The 12,523-nt window shown below is 38.3% G+C and overlaps 1 protein-coding gene across 2 annotated transcripts in view; it reads right to left on the bottom strand.

The window, feature by feature from the left end:
- Positions 1-4,934: 4,934 nt before the first annotated feature.
- LOC126108455 (uncharacterized) overlaps positions 4,935-12,523 on the bottom strand; it is a 30,111-nt gene continuing 22,522 nt past the window's right edge. For both annotated transcript variants that reach the window (XM_049913669.1, XM_049913668.1), the window contains one exon: positions 4,935-5,230. The gene's annotated coding sequence lies outside the window, so the exon portion shown is untranslated. The remainder of the gene's footprint in view (positions 5,231-12,523) is intronic.

Here is a 12,523-nt window from a genome sequence, read left to right as displayed (position 1 = left end):
GAAGATAATTAAAACTATAACAATGATTAAAACTTGTTTATTAATGCTCAATCTAAGTGGACTTTTCTCATTAACCCATTTGCATACAATAATGGGTATACACAACATTGCACTTGTGTGCATTTACAGAGAGCCGTCACTGTGGAGTCGCCTTCTTGAGTGGCACTTAGGCATGTACTGCATTACTGATGGTTCTATTTTTAGTTCAAACAGTATGTAAATAGATGGCAGCAGCTGTGTCCACTGTTAAACAGACAAACAATGTTCAAATGCAGCTAAATATTATGATGCAAAGTTGACATATTTTCGTAAATTCACTAGCGCAACACGGCTGATCCACAAGAAATCCGAGCCATAAGAACACTTCGATTTCTTCAAGAAAGTGATTTGAGTGATACTGATGGTGAAACAGATTCTGAAAACAGTGAAATCACAGAATCCGAAGTCAGTAACAACAGTGGTCGTTTCAACAAAGAAGACAACCGATATGCCGTAACAGAGATGGCAACAGGTATGTTAACAATTACTGATGAGTGGAAATGGGATGATGTTTGCAATAATCCTTACATTACTTAGAACAGCACTGCAGGTGAGATAGACATTATTATTCACAGATCCCTAGGCCAAAACCCATCAGAACTGTGGGTAACCGATCAGTTTTTGACACCACAGTTCTAGGAGTCGGTGGTGGAGGAAGAAAATTTATTTGCAGCTAAAACATGTGCAGAAACAACTGCACATGCAAAACAGAGGAGAATGGCTGACAAAACTCACTGGAGTCCTGTGACAGTAGATGAAATGAAGGCCCAAACAAAGAAACCTTATGTACAAGATAACTGGCCAAAGAGAAATATAATACAGACTCCAATTTTTGGTTTAATGTGCTGTCCAGTGGTTTGGTTTTCCATTACTTGTAAGTGGTCTCTCAGCCACCATTAATTATTTTTACCTGTTTGTACTGCTATTTTATTTTTAGTTTTATCTCCCTGTTTTGATGTGCTGTGTCCAATCTTGCAATTTGAACACTACCAATTCTCTCACAATTCGGCTCTGAATTGAACTTTTGGGAACGGGCGCTGATAACCTCGCTGTTGTGCGCCCTACAACACTAATAATCATCATAATCATCACCGGGAACGGGCGCTGATAACCTCATTGTTGTGCGCCCTAAAACACTAATAATCATCATCATCATAATCATCCAATTTTTGGTAAAAGTGTGCCTTTTTGGAGATTCAGAGCCATCTCGACATATCTTCATTTTGCTACTGAGTCTGCAGATATGAGATATGCAGCAGGACAAACTGAGGAAGGTTATACCAGCTATTACTCTCCTTCTTGACAGATTTCAGAGCGTGTACAAGCCTGGGAAAAGTGTCTGTATTGATGAGTCTGATGCAGTTCAGGGGCAGTCAGTCATACGTACAATACAACCCTTCAAAGAGGACAAGATTTGGTTTCAAAATATATAAAGTAAACTCATCTGAAAATGGACACTGTTATAATTTTGAAATTGGTCTTGAGGCAGAAAAACCATTCAGCATCCCAGAAAGTGAGAAAGTTGTTTGCGATTTGTGTGAGACTTTACTGGATGAATGGAGAAGGATATACATGAGTAATTGGTATAGCCCTCCCATCTTGTTTCTAAAGCTGATGGAGAAGAAGACCCACATGGCTGGAACTGTAAGATCAAACAGAAGGAACATATCACCACAGTTCGAGAGCTCGGTGCTCAAAAATGTGAACTGACTTTCGCATCAGCAAATGAAGTTCTCGCTGTGAAATGGATTGACGAAAAAAACCAGTGCACAACCTGTCAACCATTCATGGTCGACCTGACTATGAAGAGGAAAAAGAGAGAGAGAGAGAGAGAGAGAGAGAGAGAGAGAGAGAGAGACAGAGAGAGAGAGACAAAAGACTATGCCGAAACCTAATTGCATCCGTGATTATAACAAAGGAATGGGTTGAGTTGATGTGTATGACCAACACTTAGCCTCATATTGTCTCATAAGAAGATACGTGAAGGGTTATATAAAAATATAATTTTATATGTTAGACATGGCAAATCTCAATGAATGGATAGTATACTATATAATGACCTCCAATAAAAGAAGAAGGAGGGCCACAGATTTTCACCTCTACCTGTCAGAACAAATTCTGAATAGCATTATAGTTCCTGATTACACGATTTGTAGACAGCCACACCACGGAATAAATCCATGAATACTATAAGGAAGGTACTGGGGACATTTCCTCACAAAAATAACCCCAAATGACAAAATAGCAGCATCACCTATAAGATTTAAGGACTGTTACAACAAAGAACAGCATGGAGAATCACACTTTGAGTGCGAAGAGTGTAAGATCTGCCTGGAAGTGGGTAAGTTCAAAATGGTTCAAATGGCTATGAGCACTATGGGACTTAACTTCTGAGGTTATCAGTCCCCTAGAACTTAGAACTACTTAAACCTAACTAACCTAAGAACATCACACACATCCATGCCCGAGGCGGGATTCGAACCTGCAACCATAGCGGTTGCGCGGTTCCAGACTAGCGCCTAGAACCGCTCGGCCACCCCGGCTGGCCAAGTGGATAAGTGTTTTAAGCTCTATTACACTTGGCCAAACTTATGTATGATTATACACTGAAGAGACACAGAAACTGGTACACCTGCCCTAATATCGTGTAGCGCCCCTGTGAGCATGCAGAACTACTGTAACACGACGTCGCATGGACTCAACTAATGTATGAAGTAATGATGGAAGGAATTGGCACCATGAATCCAGCAGGGCCCATAAATCCCTAAGAGTATGAAGGGTCAGAGATCTCCTCTGAACAGCACATTGCAAGGTATCCCAGCTATGCTCAATAATGTTCATGTTTGGGGAGTTTGGTGGCCAGTGGAAGTGTTTAAACACACAAATGTATTCCTGGAGCCACTCTGTAGCAATTCTGGATGTGTGCGGTGTCCCATTGTCGCGCTGGAATTACCCAACTCCATCAGATTGCACAATGGACACGAATGGATGCAGGTGATCAGGCAGGATGCTTATGTACATGTCACTTGTCACAGTCAAATCCAGCCATATAGGAGCCCTATATCACTCCAACTATACACACCTCACACCATTACAGAGCCTCCACCAGCTTGAACAGTCGCCTGCTGGCATGCAGGGCCCATGGATTCATGAGGTTATCTCCATACATGTACACGTCCATGCGCTTGATACAATTTGAAACGAGACTCATCAGACGAGGCACCATGTTTCCAAGCATCAACTGTCCAATTTTGGTGTTGATGGATACAGGCGAGGCACAAAGGTTTGTGTCGTGTTGCCATCAAGGGTACATGAGTGGGCCTTCAGCTCCGAAAGCCCATACCAATGATGTTTCATTGAATGCTTCGCACGTTGACACTTGTTGATGGCTCAGCACTATAATCTGCAGCAATTTGCAGAAGAGTTGCACTTCTGTCATGTTGAATGATTCTCTTCAGTCCTCACTGGTCTAATTCTTGCAAATCTTTTTCCAGCCACAGCGATGTCGGACATTTGATGTTTTACGAAATTCCTGATATTCCCGGTACACTCGTGAAATGGCCGTAAGGGAAAATCTTCACTTCATCACTATCTCTGATGTGCTGTGTCCCATTGCTCGCACGCCGACTATAACACCACGTTCAAACTCACTTAAATCTTGATAACCTGCCATTGTACTAGCAGTAACCAAACTAATAACTTCATCAGACATTTGCTGTCTTATATACGCATTTCCGACTGCAGTGCTGTATTCTGCCTGTTTACATACCTCTGTCTTTGATGGTTGCTTGGAATTTGGGCTGACAACTCTCCAAGTTGTCTCCAAAATGACAGTTTGCAGTACTTGCAGTCTCCTCGTGGTACCTGAATTGATATCATAGATTTACTTTCATCTCTATACATAAAAGACACTGTACTGAGTGTCTTGTCATGGCTCAACCCAAACTGCTAAGGATAGAAACTTGAAATTTTGTAGAGGGTGTTGATCTTATACTGTAGGCATCATTTAAGAAGCGATTTTTCAAAATGCAACCACTAACAAGGTGAAAGAGGGAAGGAAGGTTTTTCAAAACGTGTCATTATTAAAGCAATTTTCAAGCTAGACCTACAAAAATTGGTATTTCGTTTCTCGGTCAGAAATAAAGAAATACGTGTTTCACCATTTTCTGAAATTTTACCACTATGGGGGTGAAAGCTTTTTCGAAAATAAATCATTATTAAAGACCTACCAAAGTATTTTTAAAGCAGGATCTATGAGAACTGGTTTTTGACTTCTCAGTTACATATAAAAAAAATACGTTTCAGTGTTTTTGGAAACTCAACATCCTAAGGAGGTTAAATAGGGGATGAAATGTTTTATGAAAATATTTCATTGTCTCAGAATTTTTAAAGCTACGTCATTGAAAACTGATATTTGGCTTCTCGGTTAGAAATGAAAAAATATGTCTCTTAATGGTTTTGGAAATTCAGCCCCTAAGGGGGTGAAATAGGAACATAATGATTCACTGACTCATTGCTGACCGTCCCACACCAACAAGGACAGAAATTTAAAATTTGGAGAGGATGTGTGTCTTATACTATAGGCATCATTTAAAAAGGGATTGTTCAAAATTACATTCCTAAGGTGTGAAATAGGAGATGATTTTTTTTTTTTTATGCAAGGAAATTTGAAGCCAAACTTATGAAAATTTGTATTTGGATTCACTGTTGGAAATAAAAAAAAAAAGTGTGTTCACTGGTTTTGGAAATTCAACCCCTAAGGAGGTGAAATAGGAGGGGATGGAAATGTTTAAGGAAATATTTTGTTACATTAAAAAAATTTGAAGCTAATTCTATGAATATTCATATTTCACTTCTCGGATGGATATAAAGAAATGCAGAATGGCTTTTTTTTTTAAATTATTTCAGTTCTTTATTACAGTAAAACGGAAGGTAAATAGGTTAGTATATTTTATCAATAATACATTTATTCAAAATATCTTCCTTAATCGTTATCTAGCACCAGGCTCCTTTTCTTCAGAAGAAAAGGTTTTCCTCTGCCTCATCACAATGGATTTGAAGAGGCACCCCATGCCCCTACTCAGTCTTTTATTTTTTCACTGGCTCCTGGACCCAAGTGTTTGGTAGTTGCAGGAAAAGGAATCCTCCAGAATATAATCACAAGATTACACCTGACTGGATCCCACTGTTTCTGAAATGAACATAAATGAGCAGGCTGTTATTGCAAGAAATTTACAATTTCTGTTGAAATACAAAGTAACGAAAAATTGTGGAATTTGATTTTGAGAGGGACAAGCATAAAACAATTTCTCTTTTGAAAGGGGCATAGATATTCTAATGAAAACAATGGTATTAAGCTACCGTGCAGATTCGTGCCTCAGTGACACACACAATAACTCCTCATATTTGTGTTAAGAATTCCACAAACTTGTAAAACTGCAACTTTTTCCTAGCACGCCAAAATTATTAAATGATTACTGCCAATATAAATACAGGGTGTCCCATGTGGAAGTATGCAATATAGCAGGGACAATCATTCAAAGCAAAAAAGTCTGGGCTCTAGGCTGCATAGCTTAACAGCTACGAGCACTTGTTCAGTAGAAGAGGTTTGCTCACTCTATAGAAGATGCACAAGTGGATCATACCTCTTATGGTTTGCATCCTAGAGCCCAAGTTTACTAACTTTTTTTGCTTTGAATAATGTTTCCTGAATACTGGCCATTCCTTTTGTGACATCCAGTATTTAAAACTAAATGCACTTCTGTAATACAAATTTTACAGTTTTCTCAAATTAATGTTGCTTCTGGTGGAAACACATTACTAATGAGGAAAGCATTTTGCTCATCTTTCATATGGCTGTAGTACATACTTAAGGGAACATGTCTGTGAAAATGACCCAAAATTTGGAAAAAAAAATTCTTGTTCTATAGAAAAGAGCATTTCATGCTGATTTCAAAAATGTATAGTTTATGGCCATTATTTTCTGTTCGTTCTAAAATTGAGGTTGAACGTAATGTTGCACAGGGGGCACGCCCATCTGTCAGTTTGAAGTGCGTCGGAATACGGGATGCATTATTTTGTTCTTCCGTCGTTAGTTACGGATCGTCAACATGGGTGTATTCTAGAAGGCACTGACTCCTGGAACCAAAATACAGGCATGTCTAGAAGGGTATGGTTCAAATGTAAACAAAGATCTGAGAATATATGATTTCGGAATTTCATACTCGGGTGGTTTTGTAGTTATTGTGTGTTGTTTTGTTTCTGTGTGTGTGTTTCCTGTGCCACAAATGCTGAGAGTAAAGAAATTTAGCCCCAAACGAAAGTTTCGCGGCAACCAGTTCCGAACACAACCGAGTAATACACATCAGTTGCTTCAAAAATCGCCCTCAGAAACTGTGTGTACAGGCAGTGCTTCTAGACATAAACTTTGGCTTTCTGGATGTAATAAGAACAAGTCTAGTAGTATTGTGAGCAGCAATAATGACAGAAATGTTATTGTGAACCTTAATATGCTGTCAAGACTTCTGAAGAGTGTTGTGAAATGTAAGTACTGCAATTTTGAAGATAGTATTGACTTTTCTGAGGACATTCCAGCAAGGAAGGGTCTTTCAAGACGGTTAGTGATTGCCTCTAACTCGTGTTAAGATGCACAGTGATACTATGAAATTGCCAGTAACTGATAGTCAACATTACAGTGTAAATATTCAGCTTGCTTATGCATTGCCTCCACTTCCACTGAGGTTTGACAGATACAATAAATTAATACATAGTGCTTTATGTGGTGCTAGTGAACATTCAGTGAAAAGAACAGCAGAAGAAGCAGTAGCCTTGTCTGACAATACATACATTGTAGCAGCATTTGATGGAGCTTGGCAGAAGAGAGGTCATACTTCTCTGAATGGGGTAGTAACTATTTGTAATTTATTTGTGTGAAACATGTAATTTCATGTATAGCAATTGGTAGTACAATACAACAGTATACAATCTAATTTTACTTTATAACAGTTACTTAAGAATGTAGTCCAAATTATTTGACATAATAATACTTTAGATTTTAGTTTCTACAGTAGGCTATAGAATCACTTCTCAATGAGACACAGTTTTAGATGTTTTTTGAATGTCTCTCCAGTTATTGCCTTCAGTTCATTTGGCAGTGCATTGAAGTATTTTGCTCCATTAATATATGGACTCTTTGCTGTTTTTTTCCAGTCTTCTGTGTATCACATGGTAATTTTGTACTTGTCTAGTATTGTGATCACAAATTTCTGCATTATGACATGTATATTTCCTATCTTCTACAGTCAATACTATTGTTTCAAACATATACATAGAATAGATAATCAGAATTTTAAATTCTATAAACAATCACTTGCATGATGTTCTAGCATCTTTTTTGACTAATATTCTCAAGGCTCTTTTCTGGAGTTTAAATATTCGGTCTGCATGAGTTTTGGAAGCCCCCACCCCACAAAGCGAGACCATATGCTACAAACTGATGTATTAAACCAAAATACATCATCCTAATTGTTTGGGTATTGACATATGGAGCTATTTTTCTTAAAACATATAGGCTAGATGACAGCCTTGCACGTACATTGGCAATTTGTTGTGTCCATAGTAGTTTATTATCTATGCATATACCTAGAAATTTACACTCACTGCAGATTTCTCCTAAAATATTACTATCTTGAGAATTGATACAAGTTTGCAAATAACCAACATTGAAGGGGATTATATCTGTTTTCTGTAAGTTGACTTTTAGATTGTCATTTTCAAACTTTTCCTTTGCAATATCTATAATTTTTTTTTACCTCTATGCAGAGATTAAGAATACCATTTCCCCAACAAAGGCCTGAAGTGTCATCTGCATACATTGTAATGAAGGTATCATTTTTTACTATCTTTGGGAAGTCATTAACGTAACATATAAAAAGGAAGGGACCAATTATCGATGCCTGAGGCAAACCAAATTTAATATTCCTAACCCTTGATGAAAGAAGAAAATATAAAAATGCAGTAAATGAAGCAGGCAAAAAGGAATACAAATGTCTCAAAAATGAGATCGACAGGAAGTGCAAAATGGCTAAGCAGGCATGGCTAGAGGACAAATGTAAGGATGTAGAGGTTTATCTCACTAGGGGTAAGATAGATACCGCCTACAGGAAAATTAAAGAGACCTTTGGAGAAAAGAGAAGCACTTGCATGAATATCAAGAGCTCAGATGGAAACCCAGTTATAAGCAAAGAAGGGAAAGCAGAAAGGTGGAAGGAGTATATAGAGAGTCTATACAAGGGCGATGTATTTGAGGACAATATTATGGAAATGGAAGATGATGTAGATGAAGATGAAATGGGAGATACGATATTGCGTGAAGAGTTTGACAGAGCACTGAAAGACCTAAGTCGGAACAAGGCCCCGGGAGTAGACAACATTCCATTAGAACTACTGACAGCCTTGGGAGAGCCAGTCCTGACAAAACTCTACCATCTGGTGAGCAAAATGTATGAGACAGGCAAAATACCCTCAGACTTCAAGAAGAATATAATAATTCCAATCCCAAAGAAAGCAGGTGTTAACAGATGTGAAAATTACCGAACTATCAGTTTAATAAGTCACGGATCCAAAATACTAACGCGAATTCTTTACAGAGGAATGGAAAAACTGGTAGAAGCTGACCTCGGGGAAGATCAGTTCGGATTCCTTAGAAATATTGGAACATGTTAGGCAATACTGACCCAATGGCTTATCTTAGAAGCTAGATTAAGAAAGGGCAAACCTACGTTTCTAGCATTTGTAGACTTAGAGAAAGCTTTTGACAATGCTGACTGGAATACTCTCTTTCAAATTCTGAAGGTGGAAGGGGCAAAATACAGGGAGCGAAAGGCTATTTACAATTTATACAGAAACCAGATGGCAGTTACAAGAGTCGAGGGGTATGAAAGGGTAGCAGTGGTTGGGAAGGGAGTGAGACAGGGTTGTAGCCTCTCCCCCATGTTATTCAATCTGTATATTGAGCATGCAGTAAAGGAAACAAAAGAAAAATTCGGAGTAGGTATTAAAATCCATGGAGAAGAAATAAAAACTTTGATGTTCGCCGATGACATTGTAATTCTGTAAGAGACAGCAAAGGACTTTGAAGAGCAGTTGAACGGAATTGACAGTGTCTTGAAAGGAGGGTATAAGATTAAAATCAACAAAAGCAAAATGAGGATAATGGAATGTAGTTGAATTAAATCGGGTGATGCTGAGGGAATTAGATTAAATGTCTCATTTCCTACTTTAAATGTCTCATTTCCTAAAGTAGTAAAGGAATTTTGCTATTTGGAGAGCAAAATAACTGATGATGGTCGAAGTAGAGAGGATATAAAATGTAGACTGGCAATGGCAAGGAAAGTGTTTCAGAAGAAGAGAAATTTGTTAACATAGAGTATAGATTTAAGTGTCAGGAATTCGTTTCTGAAAGTATTTGTATGAGTGTAGCCATGTATGGAAGTGAAACATGGACGGTAAGTAGTTTGGACATGAAGAGAATAGAAGCTTTTGAAATGTGGTGCTACAGAAGAATGCTGAAGATTAGATGAGTAGATCACGTAACTAATGAGGAGGTACTGAATAGAATTGGGAAGAAGAGGAGTTTGTGGCACAACTTGACTAAAACAAGGGATCGGTTGGTAGAACATGTTCTGAGGCATCAAGGGATTACCAATTTAGTATTGGAGGGCAGCGTGGAGGGTAAAAATCGTAGACGGAGACTAAGAGATGAATACACTAAGCAGATTCAGAAGGATGTAGGCTGCAGGACGTACTGGGAGATGAAGCAGCTTGCACAGGATAGAGTAGCATGGAGAGCTGCATCAAACCTGTCTCAGGACTGAAGACGACGACAACAACAACAACCCTTGATGTATAACTTTTTAATGTTTCTCCATTATTGTTTGAGATTGAGGTACACTGTCTTCTGTTTTTAAATATGATGTGATGAGGTGCAATAGTTTACCACTTATGTCATCTCTGGCCAGTTTTGACAGAAGTACCTTATGATCAACCCTATCAAAAGCCTTTGATAAGTCTAGGAAAACTCCAGCTACTTGCATGCCTTCATCAATTTTGTCAAGAGCTTTCAGCATAAACTGAAGTGTTGCAGTCATGGTGCTACGACTGCTTCTGAAACCGTGCTGAAAATCTCCCAGGACGTTGTGCTTATTATAATGCTCTAACATATATTTCAGAATTATTTTTTCAATTAACTTGCTGACTACGGAAGTTAAAGTGAGTGGTCTGTAATTTTCTACTAGTTGTTTATCACCTTTTTTGTAGAGAGATTTAACAATTGGTATGTCAGGGAACACTCCTTCTTTTAATACACTATTTATTAGATGCACCAAAGGATATACTAGATTGTTTTTGCACTGTTTAAGTAAAAATGGAGAAATTTCATCCCAGCCAGCGGATTTTTTGTTTTTACATTCTCTTATGAGCTGCAAAATATCCTTGATTTCAAGTTCATGGAGTTGATTAGCTTCAGAACTGTCCTCAGCAGGACTATATCTGTGGTACTAAAGTCAGATTCTATGATATCTATGAAATAGTCATTAAAAATGTTACTGATCTCTTGAGGACTGGTAACATCAATATTGTTATTAGATATCTGTATGTTGATATTACCATTTAGCTTTGTTTTATTGGCTCTTATTTCATTTACTGTTGACCAGCAGGTCTCATTTATTGAAACTGGTGAGATACTAGATTATGAATGTCTAACAAAGCACTGCCAGGATTGTTAAAGTAAATTTATCGGCACCCATGTTTGTGTAAAGAACTTTGACAGCCCAAGTGGAAACATGGTAACGAAAGGAGTTGTAAACATTTTTAGAAGATCAGAGGTCAGTTGTGGTGTGAGGGGTGTAGGCTACCTTGGGGATGGAGACTGTAAAGGACACGCTACTGTTGTTAATGACAGACCATACGGGGACACTCTGATAGAAAAGCTCAAAAAAGAATGGGAGCTCGGCTGAGAAAATTATGTAAAGCCTTCAGTGGAAAAAAACAACACACATAGGTGATCCAGGTCATCTTACAAAAGTGAAATTGATTCTTTGACTCAATAAAAAAACACTTCAATTACAACACATACCTCACACTTGGGAAGTTGACGTATCTTCTTCAGCAGGAACTGTTAGATTTGTTTCAATATAATGAAAACAATAAAGTAAAAACTTCAGTACTCTATTACTATTTTGTGTTTTAATTAATCTCAATGTTGTGGAAATGTGTCAATGTAGGAATTAGCTTGTTGTTGTTGTTGTTGTTGTTGTGGTCTTCAGTCCTGAGACTGGTTTCAGGCAGCTCTCCATGCTAATCTCTCCTGTGCAAGCTCCTTCATCTCCCAGTACCTACTGCAACCTACATCCTTCTGAATCTGCTTAGTGTATTCATCTCTTGGTCTCCCTCTACGATTTTTACCCTCCACGCTGCCCTCCAATGCTAAATTTGTGACCCTTGATGCCTCAGGACATGTCCTACAAACCGATCCCTTCTTCTAGTCAAGTTGTGCCACAAACTTCTCTTCTCCCCAATCCTATTCAGTGCCTCCTCATTAGTTACGTGATCTACCCACCTAATCTTTAACATTCTTCTGTAGCACCACATTTCGAAAGCTTCTATTCTCTTCTTGTCCAAACTATTTATTGTCCATGTTTCACTTCCATACATGGCTACACTCATACAAATACTTTCAGAAACGACTTCCTGACACTTAAATCTATACTCGATGTTAACAAATTTCTCTTCTTCAGAAACGCTTTCCTTGCCATTGCCAGTCTACATTTTGTGTATACGGATGCTGTATTCAATCAAAAAATGTGAACATTTGTGGGCACCAGAAAACTCTGCAACTGCAACCAACGGTGAGTGTTTGTAACACTAAAACAGTGGGAACAGGTTAAATGCCACCAACATGATCCGCATTAACAATCAATAAAATGGTTAAAGTAAGACCTGTGTTTTTTACATTCATTTATACACTGAGGTGACAAACATCAAGGGATAGCGATTTGCACATATACAAATGGCAGTAGTTTCATGTACACAAGATACAAAAGGCCACTGTCATTTGTACTCAGGTAAGTCAGGTGAAAAGGTTTCATACACGTTTATCGCCACATGACATATGGCGCATTCCATCCCAGAAACTGTTAGGAATTCAATATCCTGAGACCCACATTATCAAGTTGTACCAAGAAAACCACATTTCATGCATTCTCTCTCACCATGGACAATGCAGTGAATAATGCACTTCACTTAATGACAGAGCACCAGCCTTTGCGTAGTGTTGTCAATGCTAACAGACAAGCAACACTGCTTGAAATAACTACAGAAACCAATGAAATGACGAACGTATCTGTTACGACAGTGCAGTGAAATCTGGTGTTAACAGACTACGGCAGCAGACAGCCAAAGTGAGTGCCTTTGCTAACAGCAACAT

The sequence above is a fragment of the Schistocerca cancellata genome, chromosome 11 (genome assembly GCF_023864275.1).
Source record: "Schistocerca cancellata isolate TAMUIC-IGC-003103 chromosome 11, iqSchCanc2.1, whole genome shotgun sequence".
Taxonomy (NCBI): domain Eukaryota; kingdom Metazoa; phylum Arthropoda; class Insecta; order Orthoptera; family Acrididae; genus Schistocerca; species Schistocerca cancellata.
Note: the sequence above shows the minus strand (reverse complement) of the source record. Positions and strands in the feature narration are given on the sequence as shown.